We start from the raw sequence: 12,345 nt of genomic DNA on the forward strand, positions 1-12,345 counted from the left end.
CAGTCAGGTACTCCTGTCCACTCTCAGCTGGTGTTCTGCCTGCACTTCTGTCTCTGAAGGTGTATTGCTGATGTGTACATGGAGAGAGATATACTCCACATCCACCTACTTCTCCACCATCTTGTTCTCTCCTCTCTGATGGTAGGAAAGGTTGGGGGCGGGAGGAGAAGGGGGCGACCGAGAATGAGATGGCTGGATGACATCACCGACTCTGTGGACATGAGTTTGAGTGAACTCCGGGAGTTGGTGATGGACAGGGAGGCCTGGCGTGCTGTGATCCATGGGGTCGCGGAGAGTCGGACACGACTGAGCGACTGAACTGAACTGAACTGAATAGTGCATTTTCATCAGATTGGGTTGGGCTAATCAGAAATTCTATAATTAGTCTTTGATTTGTTAGTGATTTTTCAAGCTAACTTTCAAAAAAAGGTTAAGAATACTAGGATAAAAATTAGACCATGAGGAGTTCCAAATACCATCACAAGAAAACAATCTTAAAAAATGTCCTGAAGATGTAGGCTTTAGCTACAGACAGGACACAAACCTCTATTATTGTTGAAACTGCACTTTGTAACATGGGCTAGCCTAGAAGATACAATGTCTCAATGGTTTTTCAGTTTACTGAGGTCTCTGAACTGGAAACAAATGCATAGGAAATGTGAGGAGAAAAGTCAATGGCTATGATATCAAGATTGACACTCCAAAAGGCTGTAAAACCCATGACGCCCACAATCACAGAAGCAAGAGCAAAAGTTCCCCACAAAGCACACAGGGGATGAGGAATTAACAATCAGGAAACAGTGAACATAGCTGTTGATGCAGCAGTCCCATTTCGAACAGTGTTTCTAATGTTGCAGAATACTGACCAAAATATACGAATGCCTGGTTGTATATCATTAGGGGAACTTCACACTTCTTGGCCATGTCTCAGAACTGGTGTAACATCAGTTTCTTATTGGTTGAAGAAGAAATACCCATGGTTTGAATGAAGGCCTGGGAAGAAGTGATTTCCCTTGATGATGTAATATTAATGTTATACACAAAAAGTGGAAATTCCATTTTAAAAGTGGGTTTATTGCTTAGAAAAGCTGTCTTCTCATTTGTATCTTGATGGAGGTTTTCCATATATTTTATGTATTCTCATAACCAAAACTTTGTAAGGTTTTTATATACCTATTCACTGGTTTCAAAATCTGCCAGACATTTTCCCAGTTTTTGCCTAATATCTTTATCCCAGTAGTCAAGTGTCTCAGTAACGATAACCGTAACCCTGGGACCGTAACTTGAAAAGTGTTCTTCTTGTACATCACAATATGGTGTGATGTAGGAGTCATAACTTGCCAGATTTCAGAGGTCTAAACCTTTCTGCACACGGAAACACTCATATATACTACTTATGATGTACAAAATATATAGAAGCACTACAAAAAACTTGGACTCGGTGCTTGTGAGAAAAGGACTAAAATATTCCCTAAAGAATGGATTCACTGGATTCCATATGTATAATAGATAGCCAATGGGAATTTGCTGTGTGGCTCAGAAAACTCAAACAGGGGCTCTGTATCAAACTAGAGGGGTGGGATGGGGAGGAACTGGACATCAGTCTGGGATGTCATCAGGTCTACCCCTGGTGCATCTCCACCCCGCCTTGGTCGTAGAACCGGGAGGGACGGATAAGTCACCTGTGTTGGCAAGGGACAGACTAAGTCCAACTGGGGAAGGAAAGCTTCATTGGAAAGTCTGTCTACAACCCCCTTCTAGAGCAGGGAGGGATGCCTCCAATGGAAAGAAGCCACGGCTGTGGATGTCGCTTTTTTCTCTTTTACAGATGGGAGCTAGCAGATCCAAAACCATCTCTTTAAAATGTATTTTTAAAAACTGGGACAAGTTTGATCCTGAGAGTTTAAAAAAGACACACCTGATCTTTTTCTTTGATACTGAATGGCCACGGTATCCTTTGGAAGATGGGGAACACTGGCCGATTGAAGGGTCTCAATTATAATACTATTTTACAATTAAATCAGTTCTGTGGAAAACAAGAAAAATGGGTAGAAGTGCCATATGTGTTGCTCCTTATCTTCTGCGAGACATGCCAGACTTATGTCCTAAGGGTGCAGAATTGGGTGTGAAACCTTCAGCTGCCTCCTGTTCTCTTACTTTGCCCCTGTATCTGGGGATACCAACTAAACAGGCTGAGTCATGGTACCCTTCCAGAAGGGGTTGCCTCAGTCTCGGTAGAAATTCAAACAGTCTCGATTCATAGAAGCCTTTACGGGACTAACTTTATGTCCTTACTTGGAGAGATGTAACATATGTCTTGGGACAGATGCTGACTCGAGAACTTGAGTTTTGGGAGAAGCTACTACTTCTGGAGATGAACGGCTTGAGCATGAGACAAGGGGAAAGAGGGAACACAAAATAGCCCTCCACCCTACTGAGAGCCAAGCAGTTCCCATGACAGAGCCAGACTGGGACTATAGCATGGCTAAAAGAAGGTGAGATCAGAACCAGGTGTATTTGCCAGGTGTATTCTTGAAGGACTCAAGTGAGTGCACACTAAAACTTTAAACTATGCTAAATTGGCTGACATAGAACAGGGAGAGAAGAAAGCTCTGGATAAATTCTTAGACTACAAGAGGCTCTCTGCAAGTGTACTGACTTTGATCCCAAAAGTACAGAGGAAGGAAAAATCTGAAAGACAGATTTCTCAACTCAGTTGCAGATATCTGCCATAAGTTATGAAAACAGGTGATTGGACCAAATCAGTCTTTAAAAAACTGTTACAGCTCACTCAGATGGTATATCATGGTAAAGAATACAAGGAGTGTTGGGAGCCAGCATGAGAGACCCCGCCCATGACAAGGTCTTGGCTTGAGGAGCTGGCGCGCAAGGCCATCCAGACCTCTAGGGATTTCTCGGGGATGCCCCATCATCTACTCCCGGGCCTCTGTCTTTTCTTCTTCTGATGATTGGTAGTCCTCTGTGCTTTCTAAGAATTCTTCTGACTCCTGCTCAAATATCCCCCTTGAAGCCTTTGCATGGTAGTAATACAGTCCCTGGGGGTGTATGGGCCCTATAAACAGGCCAGGAATGAAGAAAATATTTTTACACAGAACAACCTAATCTTTCTGGCCCTGTTGGGGTTATAACTGTTAATTTAAAATTTGGAATGCTCAGGACTGCATAAAGCGCCCCTGGCATAAAACTAAGTCTGCTAACAATAGGCCTAAACACTCCACAAGCAAAATAGATACAAAGCCTTTCACGAGTTTAGAAGGGCCCCTTAGAGTGAGATTTGGAGGGAGCTCATGAGACTCTTGGCCCTCAAGGTCACATACCAGTGCTCGCTGATATGTCTCCCTGCCCCCATGGTGTGCCTGGGAGTACACTAGAAGAAAACATAGAGATAAAGGTTGATAACAAAATGAATAAGCATATAGTATTAGTGTAGAAAATTGTCTCTGCAGATGTATGGGGGTAGAGCCCAAAAACAGATACCATGCTACCTAGGGAGTCACAAAGTCTGCCCAGAACTGAGGCTCCCAAAATAAGGCTTGCTAACAGTTTTTACAGTTGCCTAACTGATACACAAATAAAGCCATTTCTCATGCCTTGTGGCCTTGATGTCTTAAGAGCCCATTGTTTAAGAGTTATGCGTAAAGGTACTGACTGTTCTAGAAGATGGTCTATGACTGCATTCCTGGCACAATTTTATCAAGACAATCCCTCCTCTCTTTTTAGTATTGCTGGTTTTAGGGTATATAAGCACTGATGTAGAAAAATAAAGCAGTCTTGATTCTGCACTCTACCAAGACTCGACTTGCCTATTTTTTTCTTTCTTTTCTCGCCGACGCTGCTCATCCTGAGGGTACCCCTGGACTCTGCTGAGGCTGGACCCAGGCAAAGGAGGAAAAGAGAAAAAAAAAAAAACAACGGAAAAAGACTGAAGCCCCAACAATGGCTGTTAGATCCTCTCTGAAATAGCTTGAGGAAAAGTGCCCAAAATAATCCAAGTGAAAAGGAGTGGATTTGTTATTATGGTGGAAAGGAGAGTCATCTCAAGTGGGATTGCCCTCAGGCATCTAAGCTGCACCCGACTCCATGTCTTGTCTGTAAAATGTCCACACCTGAGGAGAGACTGCCCTCTGAGACATAAGCCCCAGGGGTTAGACTCTCAAGGCAATCGGGACTGAAAGTGCCTGGGGGTCCCTACACAAGCTCCCATTCTAATTACACCTGTGGAACCCTGGGGATTAATAACTGTGGGGGGCCAATCAGCTGATTTTCTTTTGGACACTGGGGCAGCGTTCTCTGTGCTCAGTGAAGCCCTTTGTCTGCTTTCCTCCTGATCCACTACTGTAATCAGACTGTCAGGATGAGCCAAACGCTATTATTTCAGTCATCCTTTAAGCTGCACCTGAGACTGTGTGCTGTTTTCTCACGAGTTTCTGATCGTGTTGGAGTCTCCCTCACCCTTATGAGGGAGGGATATATTGAACATGGTCCAGGCTTCTGTTTTCATGAATATGGAGCCTGCTCTTTTAAGTGAACAAAATGTAAATCCTAGACTGTGGGCTGATGGATAAACTGTGGGTTGTACACAAAATGCTGTTCCTGTTGTTATCAAGCTCAAAGACTCTCACTTATTTTCACATCAAAAGCAGTATCCACTAAAGCCTGAGGTTAAGGAATGGGTGAAACCTTACTGTCCTGACTCCTCATGATGTAAGTGGGACCTTAAACTCTAAAGTTCAAAGCAACAATGTTCCATCCTAAAGCTACTGTAACTCAAGGGGTGTCAAAAGTTCTAGGAGTAGAATATCACTTACACTGATCCTGGAGGCCCCAGTGTTCAGGAAAGGTTGAAAAGACTAATGCCATTATTAAAGGATATCCATGTAAGCTAACTCAGGAAATCCATGTATACCCATGGCTTTAATGAGGGCTTGAACTGCCCCTAAGAAGGAACTGTCTCTATGAGACTGTTTTCGTGCACAGATATTGTCATAGATCCTAAAACCTTAGAATTAACTATGTGACTCAGCTTTTCAACCTTCTCATCAGGGAAAGGCTTCACATGGTGGGTTTCTCCACTTCAAGGAAAGGACTTTCTTCTGCTCTGTGAATATCTGCACTGACAACAGTTGTATATGACGCCTCGTTTTGATCTGATGACGTCTAACAATCCTAAGATGGACTGATGGAACTATGGGCATAATGTAACTTCTAATTTCAATTATGTTTTAACTTGGTTTAATGGCTATTTTGCCTTACATCTGTAACTGTAAAATGGGGTTTGTTTCTAACCATCTGAAAGTTTCTAAGTTACAAATGGTCGTCCAGGCTCCTACGAGTGCCACAGCCTCCTCCAACTATTACTTGCGGCCCCTGAATCAAAGACCCTCAATATGAGGGTTAGGAGAATATGTTGCCTCATCAACTTAGAGACGATGCCCCTCAACAGCAAGAAGTAATTATGGAATGAAAACGACAGCCCTTTCCCTTGGCAACATGATTCTCCTAAAAGAAAAGAGGGGAGATGAGACAGTCAGTTCCCAGGTAGGTTGATATGACCAGGGTCCCCGAGGAGGAGAAAGGGGTCCAGAAGCCCTCGAGAAGGAGAAAGGGGTCTGAGGCTTCCAAGGAGAAAAGGGAAAGTGTTCTTTACTACATTGCTTTAGTGAATATAACAAGGCCTCTGGCTCAAGGACATGTTTCTCCTTAACAAGAACCTTCTGACTAATCCTGTCATCTTAAAATGTATATTATGGGAGTGGGTCTGGTAAGAACTCTCTATTGTTTGTTCTAATCTTGTTCATTTAAGATGTATGTTGTGGAAGTGGGTCTGAAAAAAGAATATAAGGCCTTGATAAGACTAGCTAGGGGGGCACTCTGCCTCCCCCTTCTGATGTCTATGTCATAAACTTTCTCTGTCCCATTTTATACTTTAATAAAACTCTGCTACACAGAAGCTCTTGAGTGATCAAGCCTGGTCCCTGGTCCAGAAGAAGCTGAATCTTCTTCGGAGATCACAAATCCAACATCATTATCATAAGCTATCATACGATTAGCCTGTTTTTGTTTTTTCATATTCTAAATCACACTGAAATGAACATCCTTATTCTATTTTGTGAGCACCTATCCAATAATTAGGACAAATTCCCAGAAGTGGAGTTGGTAGGTCAGATTCTGTTTTAAATGTTTAAATCTTTTGATTTGTTGCTAAGTTATATTTTAAAAGTGTACCAGTTTACAAATTTCCCTCAGCAGAATATGTGTTTATTTGCATACAACCTTCCTCAAACCTTCAGTCTTGCTATAATATTCATTAGTAAGAAGACAAGGTGTCTCTCTTTTTGTTTAACTTGCATCCCTTCATTAATCAAAAGGTCAAACATTTATTTTTTATATTTTCAATGATTAGTATTTTGGATTCTGTGTGTGTGTGTGTGTGTGTGTGTTTGTGAACTGCCTGTTCATATCCCTGGTCTGTGTTTTTACATTTGGGGTACTAGATATCCAACTCCTAAAGGCACATAAGACAGAGGATGATATGGTTGGATGCCATCACCGACTCAATGGACATGAGTTTGGGTAAATTCCGGGAGTGGGTGATGGACAGGGAGGCCTGGCATGCTGCAGTCCATGGGGTTGCAAAGAGTTGGACACAACCGAATGACTGAACTGAACTGAACTGAAAGGCACATAATTCCATTTGATTTTCTTTTTCTCCTGATTCCTCATTTTGGATCTGTGGCGTCACCTATATATAATTCTTTTGCTTACTCTAACACAATACCCTTCCTTTACCCACCCCACACCCCCACATACACAGTGTGCAGTCTCATGCTTTGTTTTACTCACCTAGAATAAGAAATGGTGAATTTGCAACTATGATCACAAATGGCACCCCAATGTAGAACATCAGGCCAAAGCTGCTCACCACTGCCAAGGCAGCAGAAATGACTCCAAAGGCTGCAACACACGTTTTGTTTTGTATACAGTCACACCTGTAAATTTTGAGGGAAAAGTCATAGAACTTGTGGTGGTAGCTTCCATACTGAAATTCCAGCAATTCATAACATTCTTGACTTAGACACCTCTTCAGAGCCCTCTTGCACAATAATTCCCATACCTGTCTGTGGGAGAACTTTAATTTCCAGGCAGTAGCCCAGACCAACTGAACAGAAGATGGGAAGTGGGGAACCTCGGACAGAAAAGTTGGGAATCTGTACTGTTACCAAACTACACTCGTTGATTCTTATGCAGTGAGCCAAGCATGAATGCACCAACTGACCTTTCAAAACCACAAAGATATACTAAAGCACTGCAAATAGCTCGGAGAAGGCAATGGCAAGCCACTCCAGTACTCTTGCCTAGAAAATCCCATGGATGGAGCAGCCTGGTAGGCTGCAGTCTGTGGGGTCACTAAGGGTCGGACACGACTGAGCAACTTCACTTTCACTTTTCACTTTCACACATTGGAGAAGGAAATGGCAACCCACTCCAGTGTTCTTGCCTGGAGAATCCCAGGGACGGGGGAGCCTGGTGGGCTTCCGTCTATGGGGTCACACAGAGTCGGACACGACTGAAGTGACTTAGCAGCAGCAGCAGCAGCAAATAGCTACTTCCACTCTGATCTTCAAAGGCGCGTGAATGGAAGCAAGCATATGAAAGTGCCCACGTGAAGGTTTCTGCTCATCCACTTATGTGTCCAATTAGCCATAAAGACAACCCTAAATATTTCCTGTATGTCAAAGCTGGTTTAATATACATTGTGGCTAGCAAAAAGAATGAAAGCCTCCTTCTAGAAGCTGTTTGTGGTTCTCCTCTGCTAGAGATGTGTGCTCTAGAAAAGAGGCTGTGTGTGTGTGTGTGTGTGTGTGTGTGGGCACGCGCGCGCACGTGCGCGCATGGGCTCAGTCGATTCAGCAATGTCTGACTATTTGTGACCCTATGGACTGTAGCCCACTTGGCTCCTCTGTCCATGGGAGTCTCCAAGCACAAATAGTGGAGTAGGTTGCCATCCTCTCCCTCTAGGGGATCTTCCCCACCCAGGGATCAAACCCTCATCTCCCGTGTCTCCTGCATGGCAGGCATATTCTTTACCTCTGAGTCACCGGGGAAGCCCAAGAAAAGTGGCCGCTGCTGCTGCTGCTGCTAAGTCACGTGAGTCGTGTCCGACTCTGTGCGACCCCATGGACTGCAGCCTACCAGACTCCTCCATCCATGGGATTTTCCAGGCAAGAGTACTGGAGTGGGTCGCCAGTGCCTTCTCCAAGAAAGGTGACTACTAACTGCAAAAAGAAAAAAAAAGTAACATGCTCCATTTTGCATGTCTTATGCCTGTTTCTTGGTTGGACCAACAAAAATGGGAATATATACACAGCATTTTAAAAAGACTGGATTTAATACTTTAACTCCCCAACAAGCACAACTTTACATCTTAAAATATTGACGACAATCTCTAGGTTTTGGTTTTACTTCATTGCTAACTTCTTCAAAACAAATGACTGATAATTGTCTCTAGAAACTTTTAGTAGAAGAGAGAAACTGAGTTTGATTTGAAGACTAGCAAAGTCAACTATAGAAATGGAGCTACTGATTCCCAAAGAACAAGAATATAACTAAGACCTTGTTCATGCAAGGCCATATTAAAATAACTAAACTTTCCTCTTATTAAAAAAGCTATGTGTGTCTGTATTTCACTTTTCTCAAACTGTTGGTGCTATCAGTTAAACTCAGGGCCCCAAATCAACATACATACACACACACACAAAAGTATTTTGTTCTGATTACCGAAAAGATTTTGATTACAACCAATATTTTCTTAAAGCAACAACATTGGTTTACAGGAGTTTAAGATAAAAGTACCACAGACAAACCTTGAAATCAGAAAGATTAACAGGATAAAAGCTACATGTGACATGTTTAGCCCTATTCCCTCTTTCAGGTTTCTGGATTGGTGGTATAAATTTTTCAGAGGATGGGGGGAGTGAAGTATATTATTGGCTAGAGTGATTGACTAGTCGCTGTGTTGATTCTCCCTAAACGACCTTTATTTTAATAATCAATAGGCAATGGAAGGAAAGATATGAATGCAGAACACTAGTGAATACACTTGGAGATTTTCTAGTCCCCAAGAAGGACTTTGGTTAAGCAGTTTATCAGAATGACTTAGGAGAGTCTTAGAACTTTAGATTCCTGCAGTCCTGGAACACAGCTCTGCAGACTCTGAGCTACAATTTGTAGATAAGTTGCAGAATCCATGTGTCTAAAAATGTCTTCATGTGATTCTAGTGCTCAGGTTGACTTGGGCATCACTGGCAGCAAAATGACCAATCAAATCAGCTCACTATTAAAAACAGAAACTACACATTAAAGAAAGCATAAATCAGGAGTTCCCTGCTGGTCCAGTGGTTAGGACTCCTAGGTGCTTTCACTGCTGGGGCCTGGGTTTGCCCCAAAATAGGGCATCAGTGGATGAAATGAAGGATAATAATCTATATTATATACATAATTTAAACACTCAAACAATAGAAGTAAGTCCTTCCTTGTCAGCAATTATTTTAAATCTAAACAGATTAAACTTTCTAATCAAAAGGCAGATATTGCCAGAATTAATAAAACAGCATGATTCAACTATGTGCTATTTACAAGAGGTTCCCTTTAGATCCAAAGAGTTAAATAGATTGAAAGATAAGAGGACAGAAATAGATACTCCCTATGAATAGTAACCGAACTTCCCTCGTGGCTCAGATGGTAAAGCGTCTGTCTGCAATGCAGGAGACCTGGGTTCGATCCCTGGGTCGGGAAGATCTCCTGGAGAAGGAAATGGTAACCCACTCCAGTACTCTTGCCTGGAGAACCCCATGGACGGAGGAGCCTGGGAGTCTACAGTACATGGGGTCACAAAGAGTCGGACATGACTGAGCAACTTCACTTATGAATAGTAACCAAAAGAGACTGCTGCTGCTGCTAAGTCACTTCAGTCGTGTCCGACTCTGTGTGACCCCACAGACGGCAGCCCGCCAGGCTCCCCCGTCCCTGGGATTCTCCAGGCAAGAACACTGGAGTGGGTTGCCATTTCCTTCTCCAATGTGTGAAAGTGAAAAGTGAAAGTGAAATCGATCAGTCGTGTCCGACCCCTAGCGACCCCACGGACTGCAGCCTACCAGGCTCCTCCATCCATGGGATTTTCTAGGCAAGAGTACTGGAGTGGCTTGCCATTGCCTTCTCCCAAAAGAGACTAGGAGTGCCTATACTGATACGAGAAAATATCAGTTCAGTTCAGTCACTCAGTCGTGTCCGACTCTTTGTGACCCCATGACTCACAGCACTCCAGGCCTCCCTGTCCATCACCAACTCCCGGAGTTCACCCAAACTCATGTCCATCGAGTCGGTGATGCCATCCAGCCATCTCATTCTCTGTCGTCCCCGTCTCCTCCTGCCCCGAATCCTTCCCAGCATCAGAGTCTTTTCCAGTGAGTCAACTCGTCGCATGAGGTGGCCAAAGTATTGGAGTTTCAGCTTTAGCATCAGTCCTTCCAATGAACACCCAGGATTGATCTCCTTTAGAATGGACTGGTTGGATCTCCTTGCAGTCCAAGGGACTCTCAAGAGTCTTCTCCAGCACCACAGTTCAAAAGCATCAATTCTTCGGCAATCAGCTTTCTTCACAGTCCAACTCTCACATCCATACATGACCACAGGAAAAACCATAGCCTTGACTAGACAGACCTTGGTTGGTAAAGTAATGAATGCCTCTGCTTTTTAATATGCTATCTAGGTTGGTCATAACGTTCCTTCCAAGGAGTAAGCGTCTTTTAATTTAATGGCTACAATCAGCATCTGCAGTGATTTTGGAGCCCCCCAAAATAAAGTCTGACACTGTTTCCACTGTTTTTCCATCTATTTCCCATGAAGTGATGGGACCACATGCCATGATCTTTGTTTCCTGAATGTTGAGCTTTAAGCCAACTTTTTCACTCTCCTCTTTCACTTTCATCAAGAGGCTTTTGAGTTCCTCTTCACTTTCTGCCATAAGGGTGCTGTCATCTACATATCTGAGGTTATTGATATTTCTCCTGGCAATCTTGATTCCAGCTTGTGCTTCCTCCAGCCCAGCGTTCCTCATGATGTACTCTGCATAGAATTTAAATAAGCAAGGTGACAATATACAGCCTTGATGTACTCCTCTTCTTATTTGGAACCAGTCTGTTGTTCTACGTCCAGTTCTAACTGTTGCTTCCTGACCTGCATATAGGTTTCTCAAGAGGCAGGTCAGGTGGTCTGGTATTCCCATCTCTTTCAGAATGTTCCACAGTTTATTGTGATCCACACAGTCAAAGGCTTTGGCATAGTCAATAAAGCAGAAATAGATGTTTTTCTGGAACTCTCTTGCTTTTTCCATGATCCAGCGGATGTTGACAATTTGATCTCTGGTTCCTCTACCTTTTCTAAAACCAGTTTGAACGTCTGGAAGTTCATAGTTCATGTATTTCTGAATAATGCTTGGAGAATTTTGAGCATGACTTTACTAGTGTGTGAGATAAATGCAATTGTGCGGTAGTTTGAGCATTCTTTGGCATTGCCTTTCTTTGGGATTAGAATGAAAACTGACCTTTTCCAGTCCTGTGGCCACTGCTGAGTTTTCCAAGTTTGTTGACATATTGAGTGCAGCACTTTCACAGCATCATCTTTTAGGATTTGAAATAGCTCAACTGGAATTCCCGCACCTCCACTAACTTTGTTCGTAGTGATGCTTTATAGATATGCCATAATATATATTTAGTGATAATTCATAAGTGTTTTTCACTGTCTTTTGCCCTATCTTACTATTTTAAACATTACAAAAGGTATTGAAAGTTATGAAAGCAGCAAATAATCTCATGATTGTCCGAGAAGAGCTCTGTATATTTTTCCTTATTTGCCATTAGTGTATGTACCATGCATGAAATAAGAGGCTTATTTTGTATTTATATGTTTCTACTAGAGAAGTGACTGTGGTTTGATGTAAGAGGACTAATAGAGTCAGAAGACCTGGTGAAAAACATGAAGCTTACTTATATTTCTAGCTTCTTCCTTCCCAGAATCATTATAGCTAATGAGTTAGTTGATATTTGTACAAGTGCTTAGTGCTGCTATCAATAGGTATAATTTTGTAATTGACTATGATAGCATATGAGAATGATATGCATATTCTCCAGAAAAAAATTTTTTACAAAATTTAATCTGTTTAAATATGTACAGAGCTAAGGTTCTCACTTTGGGGTAGCTGTATAACTTATGTATCAGATGTATTTTTTTAAAAGGTAACCAAGGGGTGGTGTTTATTGAAGGTAT

At 42.5% G+C, this 12,345-nt stretch overlaps 2 pseudogenes; both read right to left on the reverse strand.

Moving 5' to 3' along the window:
* Positions 1-419: 419 nt before the first annotated feature.
* LOC148775437 (patched domain-containing protein 3 pseudogene) lies at positions 420-4,722 on the reverse strand (annotated as a pseudogene).
* Positions 4,723-4,825: 103 nt separating this feature from the next.
* The window catches only part of LOC148775438 (patched domain-containing protein 3-like), a 93,633-nt pseudogene continuing 86,113 nt past the window's right edge, over positions 4,826-12,345 (reverse strand).

This window comes from Moschus berezovskii, chromosome 15 (genome assembly GCF_049115385.1).
Source record: "Moschus berezovskii isolate FMDL1 chromosome 15, NW_MosBer_1.0, whole genome shotgun sequence".
Lineage (NCBI taxonomy): Eukaryota > Metazoa > Chordata > Mammalia > Artiodactyla > Moschidae > Moschus > Moschus berezovskii.